Raw genomic sequence first — 17,456 nt, 5'->3', positions numbered from 1 at the left:
TTTCCGGAGAAAAAGGTGATATAAACCTGGTTGAGTGAAAAACGATAGTTTTTACCACGAGAAGCCGCATCACAAAGGGCTTTTCGGTTATGCTTAAATCACAATTCATTCAATACCACCACATACGTGAAAATGTCTCAGCTTCGTAACTAGCTATCATACATATCCAAGTTTACGATAGAGACAGGAGTTGAAGAAAATCCTGTCATTACCGCCTACATGTAATGAATGCTCATATTGACCCAATTGCTTTAATTTCTTTCCTTTGTCTGGCAGTAAACCCCCACCCACCCCCTCCACACACACACAAGTTGAGAATCAGGATAAAATAGCATAGCCTCCTACCTCAGTAACGTGACTGTTCCTGTATAGAAAGTGAAATTAATTCTCAATAGTATTGTGTAAAAGTTTATATGTAAAACATCACGAAATTGAACAAATAAAGCGCAAAATCGTCTAATGTAAAATTAACATCAATAGAACGAACATCCAAAGACCATAGTGCGATTTCCAACACAATGTGTATCAAGAAAATTGCATACTATTATTCATTAATATCCTATACATGAATGTGTTAACATTTGGCTGGTTTTAAAATTATGAAAAGTTATCCATTATATATTTTATCTCACATGAAGTCCCTTTGTTGTAGCGACAAATTAACAGAATTCACATTACATGTGTCAAAAGTTAACATTTTCGTGTACAACCTTTTCTGACAATTCATTCTAATAAAGGGAGGAAAGTGTTGTTTCTGTCTTAAATCTTTAAAGAATATTGAAGATGACACAAGTTGAAGACTCTGCGAGGCAAATCAGTTTTGTATTGAGTTAAAAAATCACATACCAGAAAGTATATTATAATTCTATTATGTGATACTTACTATACAAAGTTGTCAAATAATTGAATGTCAAACTTTATGCGTCATGAAACTTATGTCTATGAAAAAATGCATATAGCATGTCAATCTATACTGTTTTTATTTCTTGTAAGATTGTAAAATTCTCCTTTAGCCCTCAAAATTTGCCCTTTATTAATAATAAGGAAAGTACATATATTCGTTTATATAATGACAAATAGAACAATTCAAATAAAGTTTTTGACCTAGCGAACTTGTAATTATCTGTACAAGAGGATTTTACTACAGTGTTAACACCAGAGCATGCAGTCATAAAACTTTCAAATACGCTTATCGTTCTCCGATTACTGGATTTGGTGCTTCGAGCAAACATTATTACTGTGTGTACTGAGTTAAATTTTATTGGCGTAGGTTCCAGTCTAGCATCCGTTTTTCACCAAATACACAGATATGATCTTCACAAAAAAAGCATGGAACAAGAACATTCAAACACAAGGCTAATTATTTTTGAACAGAGAATAGTCTTTCTTAAACAAACCGAGGGTTAGTGAAATATTGCTTGCATGAGAAAAATGCCTTGGTTGAAAATTATTAACATTAGGTTATTGTGGTTTTCGGCAATATAAATATTGTAACCACAATAGACAATGTTTATAAATCGCAAGTGTAATGCACATTCTTATAGTCTATTTGACATGATTGCATTACAAAGGCAGATATATTATTTTTACAAATAATGAAACACATTTCCTGTTTTAAAATGGTGCATGTACTTAAAGTGTAAAGATTGGAAAATAATCTATACTTTTCCGCAACATGACTGCTGTACTCGCTTTCCTGAAGACCTGTTGACACTTAGTAGAAAGAATTAAATTGAAAAGGCAACTAATTTGATATCGGAAATTGGCATCCAGCCTACCATATAAAACACTCAACAACTAATACTTTTCGTTCCTCGGCTTTTCCTTGGATCAGTTTATTTCAAGTAATAAATCTGCTCCCGATTTTCACGCAAATTTGTTCAGTGCAGTATGCCCGACTAGACTTATTATTTAATACATTTGGTGACATATAGAGGTCAACATACGGTTTCAACAGCAACTGAATGTCAAAACAATTAAAATGTCTATCTCAAATAAAAATGAGTACATCAAGGTTGAGACAAAGGGTGAGAAGATACTAAGGGGGAAATAAAAAATTATAAGTTGAAGAAAGACGGGCAACACCGTGACCACAAGAAAAAAAGACAAATTGACAAAAAAGTCCATGGCTACAAAACACTACGCAGAAAAGCTGAAGGCGGCAACGAGAGGTGTTAACATAAGAGTTTTTATAATATGTAATATATCTAACAAACTATAAAATATATGCAATCCATTACCCAATGACCTCAAGGACACCACAATAATATATGATAAAGGTTAACAGCGTGTACGAGAGTCCTTACTCGGGATATTCAAATGTAAAAGTGTGCAAGGTTCAACTGTTTTTTCAGCACTCATTCCTCCCTCTTTTTAACTCAATAAGTAGCAAAATAAAAGATACATAGACCGCATAATAACAAACAAAACAGAAATGGTATTTACTTTTTTTTGTTTCGATTTAATAGACAGCAAACAGGTACAGGTTTGATACATGCTACCGTTTCAAAGAATGATTGAAAATTATGTATTAACAAAAATACTCCATGGTAAGTAAACGCATCAGACAAAACCAAGCGCTCAACTATATCTACTAACGGAACGACTGGAAAGCAACTGTCATATTCCTGACTTGGTACAGTTATATTGCCTTTAGATTGACATCGAGCATATGAATGTAGTCTCTCTTGTTTTATATCAGGATAGCTATCAATGTATATATCCATCTTTAACCCTTTAACCAGAACAATGGATTCTAGACGATAACTGCAGCACGATTTGACTGTTTAATTCTTTGTATAAAACTAGTCACCTTAAAATACGACCGGCCAGGTACTACTGTCAGTAAGATGACTTCTGCAATACTGAGTGTCCATGACAACGAGAACAAATGTACATGATAATTAGATAGTTTACGAAAGAATTATTTTGTTTGCTTTAAGCACAATATATTCTTCTATAAAATACTAATGGTTATAAATTACAGTATAAGTTCTATTTTTGGTGTGTGTTATTCAAGAGTTAAAAATGAGAAAATCAATAAAACTAATGGGTTGTGGTTGATATTCTTTTTTATGAAATGAATTACATTATCTAATACTATTAGTAATTTCAGTTTTATAATTACATTTAGTAAGGCAATGGTTCTGATGGGAATGTTTAAATTCAAAATTGTTAACAGTGAATAAATTTAGTGTCCTTGAGAAACATCATTGATAATTTGAGATATTATTGGCAGCTATGATTTAGGGAAATAAGAATTTTTTCTCTCGAGCATACCTCTCCTTTGTTGATTTTGATAATTAGATGTAAGTGGTTGAACTTCATGCTCTTCTATACATTAATAATTTTTCGATATAAAAGTGGTTTTTAGGGTTGCAGTTTGCACTCAAAGTAAAATTTGTACAGAAACACATTTCTTCAACTTAGTGGACTTTTCTATTGCATGAGGGGGAAATTTTCAATTTTAAGTAAAACTTAATTGTAACCGTACCTTTAAAAATTTATCTTCCCTTTGATGCATTTTCCGTAGAAACTTTTGACCCCGTATAAATGTATCAAAATAAGTGTCTTTTTTAAATACAAATACATTTTTTAATGCATTTCCTTCAGGTAAACATATTTGTTTCACTTGGATTTCACAAAATGACAAGATGTCAAATAGAATTTTATGCAACACGGTTACATTCCGAAAATTCATTTCTCATCAGTTGTCCTCAAATTGAAATATTCGTTATGAAGTTTTCGAAAGTGTGAGAACAATTTATTGAACATAACACCAAAACTAGTTAAGGAAACCTAGTTATATGATCAAAGAGAAACCTAGAAAGAATAACCAAATCCACTTAAGGTTAACGTTGCCACAGTGAGCTAAAAATAAACTCTAAATTGACACCAGGACCAAACTTTTGCACACCAGACGCGAGTTTCGTCTACAACAGACTCATCAGTGACGCTCGAATCCAAAAAGTTAAAAAGGCCAAATAAAGTACGAAGTTGAAGAGCATTGAAGACCCAAAATCAAGAAAGGTTTTTCCAAATACAGCTTAGGTAATGGAACCTTAGTTTTCTTACTAATTTCCATATGTAATTTCAAGGAAAACTTATGATAGGTATGTTACTGATCTGACTACCGACTACATTACTTTTTGAATTAATCAAGTATGATCTGAATTTTTGTGTTCCCATTGATAGGAAATAACACTTCTGTAAATTAATATTTCTTATATTTTAATGATGATGATGTCGTTAATTTGATGTCTTTACCCAGTCTAATAAAATACTCCTAACAGCTAAATGTACATCAACGATACAACTTTTTATGATTTCAGAAGGAAATTAACAACAGTATTATGAGACTTCTTCTGAAATCAAACAGAAAATTGACATAATGTAAGTAAAATATATGCAATAAAGATATTGTTAAACTGAATACCATACCACCATTAACATTTTTATGAAAACAATTATAAGATTTTAAATTAATGAGCAATAATTATGAGCAATTTTTTTTCTACCTACTATATAATTTTCCTTAGCAATTTCAATTTGGGTTTCTTAGCTAAATTTGTCAATATAACGGTACTATGAATAACTGTCATGCCAATGGGAGATTTAGCTAGCTATAAAACAAGATTTAACCCACCATTTTCTTCGGAAAATACCTGTACCAAGTCAGGAATTTGCCAGTTGTTCTTCACTTGTTCTGTTGATTGATAGCGTTTGATGTTGTCAGTTTTTATGGACTTCCCGTATTTGAATTTGCCTTGGAGTTAAGTATTTTTGTTATACTTTGTTATCCTATCCTCTCTATATTCAGTTATTTTTTTAACATTAACTCATAAAATATAACGGGCTTATAATTTAGTATATCCGTTTTATCTACATAAAAATCGTCAGTGGCATTTAAAGCAAAATAGAGGGCGAAATCAATTATTACAAAGTTGTAGTATCTGGAATAAAAAAAAAAGTGCACATTGTAACTAATTCCTGGACTTAAAAAATATTATTATTATTTGGAATGATTTGAACATTTTTTAATAATGAATTTTCAGAAAATGGTATTTCGTGTCTGAACAGAAGTGAACGAAACGTCCAACATCAGTAGCATCGACCCAGTGGTTTTATATACTCATAAAATATACCAAACTTATTATTTAGTACGCCAGACACGCGATTCATTTTCATTAGAGTAACCATTAGCTTGTATCAAAACAATCTGGAGGCCAAATCAACTATGAACTATGAGAACCTTAAAAATCAAAAATTCCCAAAAGTTGTCCCGAATCTTGCTGGTTATAAAAAAACTTGTATTCGTATAGATTTGAACATTTGTGGATAGTGAAATTAACGAAAATTACCTTACCAGTAATATTATATGTCACCACAATATTTCTGAATTATCTGCTGTAACACCCTCGTGGACATTGTAAACCCAAAACCGGTCTTTGCTCTGTACTGAGTTAAAATAATGATTGTTTATTATGAGCATGCCAATCACAATACCATCACCTTGGTCTCGTTGGAACTCTTTTAATCCCCCTAAAAAAAGAAGAGTTCTCCTTGCATGCCAAAAGACTTAACAAGGGATATGGGGTTTCATAAAAATCAAATACTTCTGTGATTTTTTAAAAAATTCATGGTAATTTACAATTCATTTCATCAAAAATAGATAGGTCTATGCCTGTTGAAACAAGGATCAGGGATGAAGATGGTTCTAACACATATTGATGTGTTTGTGGTCATCTAACGAAAGAATTTTAATTTTTGCGCCCCAGAACAGGTCTTCAAAGGTAAAACGAGAAGCATATCGGATAACTGTGTGTTCAATAACTACTTGTTCACGGCAATGAGCTGACACAACTGCATGTAGGCATCCCGATTTTTGACCTTTTATTTACAAATCGTTTTATCTTACTTGCGTTTGAAACGATCGGAGCATTATATGCAACAGAAAAGCATCTATGTGAAAACAAATTTCAAGGAGAAAATAATTTTGGAGAGGCATGCGGGCCAAAAATTTGCGGAAGTGGTAATTATTTTTTTCGTTGAAAAGTCAATTTCTCAAAAACAGGAACGGGAAAATCCAAAGAACTAGGAATCGGCAATGAGCTGACACAACTGCATCTAGGCTACCCGATTTTTGAGCTTTTATTTACAAATCGTTTTATCTTACTTGTGTTTGAAACGATCGGAGCATTATATGCAACAAAAAAGCGTCTATGTGAAAACAAATTTCAAGGAGAAAATAATTTTGGAGCGGCATGCGGGCCAAAAATTTGCGGAAGCGGTAATTATTTTTTTCATTGAAAAGTCAATTTCTCAAAAACAGGAACGGGAAAATCCAAAGAACTAGGAATCAAATTGGTGTGGCCTTATAATCGGGTTTCCGTGTAACTTAAATATTCTTCCTATACCGGAAAAGAAAAGTATTCAACAGAAGCGAAAAATCGGTTAAATGATTCAGTGTCTTTGGTTTTCGGTAAATTGATAATGGTAACAACAATGTTCATAAATCGCAAGTGTAAAAATAAACTTAGTAAAGATAAAAGAATTTTTGTCATGACTGCATTATATATGCCGTCTTTGACAAACATTGAAAGATTTTTCATGCTCTGAAATGACACATGTACTTAAAGTGCAAACATAAATTTAGAATGAATGCTTTACCGCAACATGCCTGCTGTGTTTGCTTACCTGAAGACCTATTGACCTTACGAGAATAAATTAAATGGTAAATACCCATATATAATATTGGAAAATTGGCATCCAACTTACCATAAATAACACACAATTACTAATACTTTTCATTGCTCGGCTTTTCCGTAGATCAGTTTATATCCTATTATTTTAATTTTTCACGGAAATTTGTTCAGTGCAGTATGCTCGAGATGATTAATTATTTAATACATCTTTTATAAATGATTAGTACTAAAGCTTCGTATAATTAGGATGATGTAATGTTACATGAATAAACATCATTTAATTTCAGTTGATTGGTGAACATGTCCGAATATTAAGGATGTACACCTCTGAGGAGCCAAAAATTTCTAGAATAAAACTTTTTTTCTTAACCTTATTTTTGGATTTATATGACTGTAAGAAAGTAACTGATGCTACAGCCATTTGAAAGTACCCATTTTTTATGATTTTCCAATTTTTTATCAATTTTTACCCATTTTTGAGCTATTATCAAGAAAAAAATCACAATTTTATAATTAAACTTTTTTTCATACTTTCTCTAAAGATAAAGTAGGCCAATCTGAATAATTTAACAAAAAAAAAAACTATAGGTTGGTGTTAATATTAGAAAGTTTTATAAAATGTTTTTGTTTTTTCGGGTCAAATTGACCATGCTGTCAATTTTGTAAATTTGAGATTTTTCTCTTTTTTTGAGAACAAAAAGCATGCTATTTCAACTTCTTTTTACAAATGATTGAAAAAATACATATCTAAGAATTTTGAGAAGAAAAAATTGATATGGGATGTACATATTTTTGGTAAAATCATTTCTTTGTACCCTCACCTATTTTCTCAACATTTTGGCTGATGACGGTTACCAGATTGGTAATACAATTTGAAATTTTTTCACAGAGTTTAGTTTGATTATAATATTTTTTGTGTTTATTGATATTTTTCACTTGTATCACATGTTTTGGAAAAAACTCCCACACGAGATTTCAACGAGACTGACACCTCAGAAGAATACATCCTTTTAAGCTACAGTGTTTTACTAGACTTTTTATATTTCCATTGTAATTTGTTAGTTTTATCGCATAAAGAAAATTACATAAAGTTGTGATATAAAAACGTGATTATTTTTTCCTAAAACGGCTATCAATGAAATTTCTGCAAAATGAAACAAATTTTCAACCTTTTTTTTATTACCATGTTGAATTTAAACATTTATTGTAACTTGTATATTACACTTGATTAATATGTCGTTCCAGATAGAATTATGAAACCTTAACGCGTAATGCAGGGCTCTTGAATACGAAATATAATAAATAGTATGAACAAGTAACATTGAATGCAAGATATCATGAATGGAAATTTTGTCTGAATGAATAGTTATAGAATCAAGTTCGATACTGTTATAATAGTGATTACTTTTTAATGATTTTATCGTAATTGTCATATATAGAAACTAATACATGGAATTTAGATACAGTTAATGAGAAATGAAATAGAAGGATCAAAACAAAATTAATTTAAAACGCGTTATAATTTGAAGCTTAATTTGATCAGACGTTGGGTATTACAATATAAATCAAACGTCAATTGTAATCTGATAACAACGAGAACATGGCAGATATTTTGGACGCGTCTGACAAAAAATATCTCTTTAGTCTGGCCCAAATGTTTTGGTATTGAGCATAGTTTCCCTCGTTAAAATATATCAGCCATCCAAAGTTACGAAGTTCGTAAATTTTCATATTATTTATTGGGTTCCCTAAGCTTTGAAATCGTTTATATCAGTCTTCAGTAAGTGCACTTCTACTATTCTACGAAACAAATGCCATTCAAACTGTAGCTTTTACAAAAAAAGGGGAAAGATACCAATGGATAAATTGAAACAAAGACGATGAAAATACAAACACTTAGTTTACAAACACTACACAGTAAACTAAAGAACGCGCAAAACAAAAAAACAAAAGACGAAAAAAAATGGAATGGTGAACCCAAGGTGCTGCGGGAGAGTAAGCCGTTCCTAATCAACTAGTAGCCCATTAAAACAATTATCAAATACCTCGTCGTTGATATTACATGTATAACGTTTAAAACAATTTAAGTAGTAACTATATTTTGATTTCTGATAAAGTTTTTTGATGTTTTATTAGTTGTTGATAGAGTTTTTTATGTTTCTTTTGACGGCTGATGAATTTTTTGGACATTTTAACAAATGACGTTCCTTTAGAAACTTCTATTTATCTATGCAGTTGTGATTGTTTTATTGAATTCATGTAGTCCATCTCTTACATAAATCAATCGAGTTCCCTCGAAAAAATTCCTGTTTAATTCTGTGAAATCATGGTTTATTGATAAGTATTGCTGTTGAACTATTTTTCAGTAACTGAAATTACTCTTAGATGGTACCTTGTGGGTTTTTCCTTTTTATCAGATTCTTACGTGTGCTTAATGTTGATCTGCCGAGTCAATAAACGCATTATAGATATCAGGACTAACGTATTACCTTTTTCAACTGAATTTGATTGTGTGTTCTTATGTATTGCTGTAACACCACTCTTCAAGGTTAGTGGAGGGTTGCACTCTTGTATTATGTATGTTCAACCCCACCACATTATACATGTTATGTGCCTGTATTGCAGTGGTTGTAGGTGGTTGCTTTCTGTCTTATTTTTTTTCTTGTATCGTTTTAAGCATAAATCAAGCGCTTGATTTTCTTGTTTGATTTTTTTCACATTTGGTCATGCCGAGACCTTTTATAGCTTACTACATGGCATAGGTTTTACTCATTGTTGGAACCCTTGCTGTGCCCTATTGTTGTTCACATCGAATCCGATTGTCTCTAGTGGAAACTTATCGCATTTTACAAATCAAACAACATCTCATAATTTTCAAGTTAAGAATTGCAGTTTATTGACAAACTTAAGACTGATCGCTCTAAATATCACCCGAAATGTACTTGATGACAACATCTACAAGCATATAATTGCATCTATCAAAGATTAAGTACAATGATATAAACAACAGTGCACCGTAAAATACCCGTAAGTAATGAAGATTTCAGTATAACATAAGATTCATTTTAGTCGTAAGACAAAATGAATCAATTCAAAACAGAATACTAACGACATCATATAAGGCAACACTATTAATCGAATATTTTTAAGGATTTGTGATTCGTTAAAACATGATCACATGTACATTTATATTGACTCGGTTTGCACGCCAATACTGTTGTGTTTAGCTTTTCGTAAGTCAAATACAGCATATTGCACAGGGCATGTTATTAAAAATACATTCTAGAAATCCTCAATTTTTTCTTGATCATGCAATAATTGATTAATAATAGAACAATTGTAGAATTTGGTTGGGGTCAATACGAGGTTATATCTACCTAGAGAAGCATATCGACCTCGGACTTCAACCTCAGTTAATAAGATTCTCTCATACAAAGACTATAATTGTATAATATCATTCAATAAACAAGTATGACAGACGGTAATCAATGATAACTACTGAACTACAAGCTAATGTTGTCTTGGGACAAGCACATCTTTCTTATCTTGCCTCCTATACATTTCTAGGAATATCATTGATTAAAAGCGACCACGTGGAGACCGTGTATTTTATATATGGGGTTAGTAGGCGTGGTTAATTTTATAAACGGTTAGTAGTGGTGTAACGTCTTTTTATAAAATCAACACGACGGTGAGGAAAAATTTAAAACGTGTCGCCCGGACAACAGACGAAGAAATTGATGATGAACAATTGAAATAAATGCAGAAAACACATTAAAAGCTAACAAGTTGATATCATTGGCATTTGTTTATATATAGACCAATGGAAGTAGGTTCTTTATATTGAAGATTAGGTCACTTTGATAGGCCACTATTCTAAATGCCACATGTTACGATAGTCGGTAAGATAAATTCGTTACACAGCGTGCTAGTGACCTAATACGATATATATGGGGTCAGTAAATTCCATATATATAGCGAACTAGCACGCAGTGTAACTAATATAAGAGCGCTCAACCCTCTCCTCACACGGGACAGTGGTATAACAGTGGTTTTGCAGTTCAGCTAAAATTTTACAAATCTATTGTTTATATTCCAGAACCTTAAGACATCTTTATATGTTCATATGACATTTCCATTTGGATAAACATTTTTATTGCAAACAATTTCAGACTGTTGACATTTATTTTAAGATCAAATGCCAGGATATCGAACTGCGTATCTGTTGAAAGACAAGTTTGACTGTTTGAGATCATTAGTGATAATGAAGTTATTAAATGTCTGTCAACTGCTTTGACATTCCGAGTGCAGCAGGTTTATATACTAACTATTCCTGTTGTTTATTATTTTTTTAGTTGTTAATTTTCAAAATGCGGAAGGTTCGTAGCAACTATTATTGCCATAACCTGCAATATAGCCCGCACTGAATATAACGTTAAGTAAAGAGTGTTTCTAGCTATTAAAGGAAAGAAACCACAAAACAGAAATCCATAGAAACAGTCAATTTCTAAGACGATTTGTTATATTTATGAATGAACTGTTCGACCGGGAAATTTACCAAAGACATCAAATCAAGCATATGACGTATGTTTCATATGTGTATGTTTACGGGCATTTTCTTCATTATGGCATTTTGTAAGATTTAGGCACTTTATATATTGACTCATTTTTTAAGGCATTCCACAAAATGTCTACAAAAATTGAAAGTCATTTTACAAAATGCCAGAATTATTTTATAGAATGAAATGTTCACAAAAACTGAGCCATTGAAAATATTGAGCTACACAGCAGTTTATCTATGATAATTACTGAAGTTTAAAGTTTGCATTTAAAGATATTTGATTATAAATAAGAAATTCTACTGATTCAGAATTATTTAAAATTCCCACAAGTACTAAACTTGGCAATTATTTGTTATTTCATAAAATATTTGGATGGCTGGTTCTGTTGCACATTTTTATTCTAACCTCAATTAACTACTGTAACCTTAATTCATCAGATTGTAAAGACCTAAGAATGTCTTTGAGGCAGTGACGATGAAGATACTCATATAATTACTTCACAACCAATAACGGCATTACATGGTGAAACCAATGGTGTAGAAGGGAATTCATTTTGATGTGAAGCATGTATAAATGTGCATTCTTTCTGAATGGGGATATACACTATGATGTCTTGTGTAATGAAAGTGTCACACTCTCTGAACTTTAAGAACTCTTCTTCATAGGTGGCCTGTTGGAGGGTAACATCTTTTCCTATCCAACATACCTTTTTTTAAAGTGGCAGTCAAAATTCTTGCCCTTTATCCGATCAAACCATTGCAGAACGTACCTATTTCATTTATTATCAATGTGGTCTTGTTTTAACAAAACATGAAAAATTTGCTACTGAATGCAAACAAACAACAATTAGTCAACCACACAACATCCTTTTTCTCTGCTTCATATTTTAAACTTTTGTTTTGAATCTAGATTTTCTAAAAATTCGTTTCTTAATTTTGTTTAATTGTAGGAACAATTTTTCCTTCTGTTATCAAGACAAGAATATCATTAAATGACTATCTAAAATACAAAGTAAGTATAAACTTCACGTAGTTTTACTAAAACGAACCTATAACAGACATACAAAAAGGTTCTCAGCTGGTATTTGTAGTATTAACTTCATTTTACTGTATTTTTTTTCCAAGATGTTTTTTTTTGTCATATCTCAATGATATTCCTTTTCTACAGATAACCTGAAACTGAACAGGCAATTTGTTGAATTTTGTTTCAAAATTCCACTCATTTTACAAAATTTTAGTAATTTAATATAATGCTTGTTAAAGTTAGGCATTTTGTAAATTGCCTGCAAATTTTGCAAAATGTCTAAATTAAGAAAATGCCTGTAATATATATATATATATATAGATCGACGTTTGCCCAATGCAGAGCTTGAACTTCATATAAGACATAAACTTACATTCCAAAAAAATAGAAAACCAGAGGCTGTTGGAAGTAATGCATAATCGTAACGTTCTCGCTGCCGCTATTGATTGTAACGTCACCTAAGTGTGTGGTATTGATATTAGAGTTTGAATAGAGATCCATACATGCTAGATGCCCTTGTTATTGTTAGCCCTATAGTTTCCCGATTTATCCACTAAACGATATTGGTGCCAAGCGACCATGATGAATTTGAAGCTGAAATCGTTACGTGCAGGACATAGTAGCGCCGTTTCAAGAATATTTAAGAAATTCGACGAAATTCGGGAGAGCGGAACAGAACTTGTTGATTCCGATGAACTTTCGAACATTTTAGACACTTTGAAAAGGAAACAAGAATTGTTGTTGAAATTGGATGAAGACATTATTCAGGATTTGGATCAAGAGGACATTGAAACAGAAATCATTGACTCAGATGAGTATTCATTTAATTTAGAAACAAAAGTACGTCAAATAGCTAAATTTATCACAGTACAAACATCAACGCTAAATACAAATGCCACAAGCTTTACAAACTATAGAAGCGACGTTCCGCCGTCATATCCTAGAACTAATAATCCTTCAAGCACAGAAAATCAGCATAATACACATTTCCGTTCAGATTTTCGATCATATTCCTCAATTGCTAGCGAGTACAATAAGCTCCCTAAACTAAATCTACCAACTTTTGATGGCGACATTCTACAATGGCAGTCCTTTTGGGACCCGTATGAGGCAGACGTACATACAAACCCAATACTGAGTAACGTCCAGAGGTTCAATTACTTGAAGTCATCGTTACACGATGAAACTTTTCAAACCGTAAATGGCTTTGCAATTACAAACTCAAATTACGAAAGAGCAGTTTCGTTGCTACAACAAAAGTATGGACAAGTTCATAAAATCACGCAAAAGTACAAGAGTGCATTTCTTGAAATACCGTCACCCAAGAATACCTTACCGAGCTTACGCAATTATTACGACAAAATTGAAACATATGTACGTGGGTTAGAATCCCTTGGTCAGACAGAGGATACCTATGGCTCATTATTGGTCCCTATCATATTGAAAAAGTTACCGGGAGACGTACGCATAAATCTTACAAGACACCATGGTTCAACTAGTTGGCAATTAACTGAACTACGACAAGTAATACATGTATTTCATGAACTCAACATTATGGAGGAAGGGAATTCCACTGATCTTACCGAAAATCATACCGCTACTACAGCATTTCATACCAATGCAAAGGTACGTACTAAACCAGTCAACAGACAAATGAATGCAAATTCATGCGTATTTTGTCACGAATCACACGCCACCGTTAGCTGAAGTAAGATTATTGAACACAAAGCAAGAATTTCCATTGTTAAACGGAATCGTTTATGTTTTAACTGTCTTGAAAATCACAATGTAGCTGATTACAAAGTTGCAGGAAATGTAAGAAACGGCATCATACTAGTTAATGCAAAGACGAGGTACGACAAGATGAAAAACAGAGTAACGTTAATGTAAATATTAGCACAATTCAGGAAACACAACACAACGCGAACGAAACGGGCACAGTTCTTCACTCACAGGAACAGATCAATGTATTACTAAAAACTGCCGTAGCGCAAGTAAGTTCAGGCATTCAATGTACTAACGCAAACATATTATTTGACGAGGGGGCACAGAGGTCCTTCATCACAGAAAAATTAGCTTCAGAGCTGAATTTGGCCATTACCGGACAGGAGACCATAAACTTGTCAGGATTTGGTGACACAAATGAGAGCAAAAAAGTCCGACATCTAAACACTGGTATCATTTACCTACTTACAGATACCGGAAAATTACCCATCAACGTTTTGATTGTACCAGAAATAGCTGTACCAATGAAGACCTATGTACATAAGACAACCCATTTAAAGTGTTTGTATGGCTTGAAATTAGCCCATCCCGTCTCACATGACCCTATGTTTGAAGTTTCTCTATTGATTGGAGTCGATTATTACTGGTCGATTGTCGAGGATAGAATAGTGCGAGGATCAGGACCTACTGCCGTCAAGTCGAAAATCGGGTACCTTCTGTCCGGCCCAATCAATGGACTCCCTGCAAATCCAGATCACACACGTACGTCAATGATGAACATATGAGTAGGTCACAAAGTTGAAGAGCTTAATTTAGAGAAATTTTGGGAAGTTGAAGCTGCTGGTATAGAGAGTACTGACAACAAATCTGAAAACGGACATTTCCAAGATGTATATGAAGCAAATTGTATTAGTTACCATGGAAACAGATATGTTGCTAAATTACCTTGGAAGGAGGAACACGCTACCTTACTAGACAACTGAAGTAATGCACAACGGAGAACAGAAAATGTCATTAAGCGTCTTAGTCGTGAATTTACACTTTAACAGAAGTACGGACAGATTATTAATGAACAAGAAAAACGTGGATTTATCGAGAGAGTTGATGAACGATCAACCAACACAAAAGGTTCATTACATACCTCACCATCATGTACGTAAAGAGTCGTCAACCACGCCCATCAGAATTGTATTTGACTGCAGCTGCAAACCTACACCTGTTAGTCCGAGTTTAAATGATTGTTTGATGAATCTTTCGCCAAACTTGAATGAAACCGGGATTCTTTTCCGATTTAGAATGCACAAATACGCCGTGGCGACTGATATAGAAAAAGCCTTTTTTTAATATTGGTCTTAATGAAGAGGATCGTGATGTTACCAGGTTCTTTTGGCTTAGTAGCGCGGATGACCCAAATAGTCAACTTACCACGTACAGATTCAAGTCAGTATTATTTGGAGCAACTTGCTCTCCGTTCATCCTAAATACTGTTATACGTAAACATTTGACTGAAAATCCCACTGACTGGACAGCAATGTTAAAGAAAGACTTATATGTTGACAATATTATTCCGAGCTTTAATCAACAAAGAGATTTGTTAGACTATTTTCATACATCACGTTCAGTATTTGAAAAAGCAGGTTTTAACTTACGTTCATGGGCTACAAACTGCAAAGAACTACAAGACCGTGCCTCATCCAAAACTGTGCTAGACGAAGGCAAACTTGTCAAGATACTTGGTTTGCGATGGGACACAGACAATGACACACTCACATTTGCATGCAGAGACCCACTTTCAGTAGATGATAGCATTACAACAAAACGCGATATACACCGTCAGTCATCACAAATATACGATCCGCTTGGAATAATCAGTCCTATCACCGTTAAGAGTAAAATGTTGATGCAACCTATATGGGAGATGAAAGTTGATTGGGGAGAACCGTTATCGTCGGACGTCGTTTTACAGTGGAGACAGATACAAAAAGACACGAATGATTGTACCAAACTTGAGATTTCCCGCTGTTACCAAGACAACACCTTACACACGAATAACTTGCATATCCACATTTTTACCGATGCAAGCTTAAAGGCCTACGGATCATGTGCATATATCGTAGACGTAGATGGAAATTAAAGCACGCTAGTGATGGCAAAGTTGCACCACTGAAGAAAATGACAAATTCCGAAACTTGAATTAATGGTGTCTGTTATAGGCGCTAGACTGTTGAAATATCTTATGCAACATATTAATATTAAACAAGCGATAATTTGGACTGATAGTCAGATAGTACTGAACTGGCTAAAAACTGACAAACAACTACCAGCCTTTGTTAGAAATTGAGTCTCAGAAATCAAGCAACTTACAAGGACGTTTGAATGGAGGTATTGCCCGACAGACTCAAACCCGGCCGACTTATTATCTAGAGGGATATCAGCCGATATATTTAAAGATAGTCAATTATGGATGCATGGTCCACAGTGGATTACTGACAAGTCTACATGGCCGTCATGGATACCTAATGATCAACACCAAATTCTCTCCGTTTCCACAGACGACAGCGAAAAAGGACGAGGTCAGTATGATAGCCGATACAATAGGACTTCATCAAATTATCGATATTGATCAATTTTCTTCTTACCAGAAACTACTGCGTGTAAGCGCCTACGTATTAAGATTGATACAAAACTGCAGAAAAGACAAACAAAGTATCGGAAATTCAGAATATGTCTATAATGTTAATTCGAAATTCACAACATAGAAACTATGCCGAAATAATGAAGGACTTAAGTGAGAAACAAACGAAAAACAGCCTTGTTAAACAATTCAAACTGTATTTGAATCTCGAAAATATAATACGATGCGGTGGAGGAAGAATTAACAATGCAAATACACTAGAATCAGCTAAGTTTCCCGTTTTATTGCCATCTAAAGACCAGTTAACCGATCTCATCATAAAGGATGCGCATACAAGAAATTTTCATTGTGGACTAGAAAGTACTGTTACAGTTTTGCGCCAGTATTACTGGATTCCAACGATCAGACGAAACGTAAAGACACTTTTGAGTCGCTGTGTTACTTGTCGTAAAGTAACAGGAAGACCCTACTCCGTTCCGGACCCACCACCCCTACCAGCCGACAGACTTTGTGAAGACCATCTATTCACAGTTACAGTAGTGGATTTCGCAGGACCATAACACATAAAAACTTACGAGGGACAAAACAAAAAAGTGTACATATGTCTGTTTACTTGTGCTAGTACAAGAGCAGTTCATTTAGAAATTGTGCAGGATTTATCACAGAATGCTTTTATTTTAACTTTTCGCCGTTTTACAAGTAGAAAGTCACTCCCAAAAGTGTTGATTTTGCGGGAGCAAAAGAAATTAAACTTTAACCGAGAAGCTTAATTCTTATGGAACAACTTGGCGATTCATCCCGATTAGA

The sequence above is a fragment of the Mytilus californianus genome, unplaced genomic scaffold, assembly GCF_021869535.1.
Source record: "Mytilus californianus isolate M0D057914Y unplaced genomic scaffold, xbMytCali1.0.p SCAF_1, whole genome shotgun sequence".
Lineage (NCBI taxonomy): Eukaryota > Metazoa > Mollusca > Bivalvia > Mytilida > Mytilidae > Mytilus > Mytilus californianus.
The sequence above is the reverse complement of the archived record's forward strand: the minus strand, read 5'-3'. Positions refer to the sequence as shown.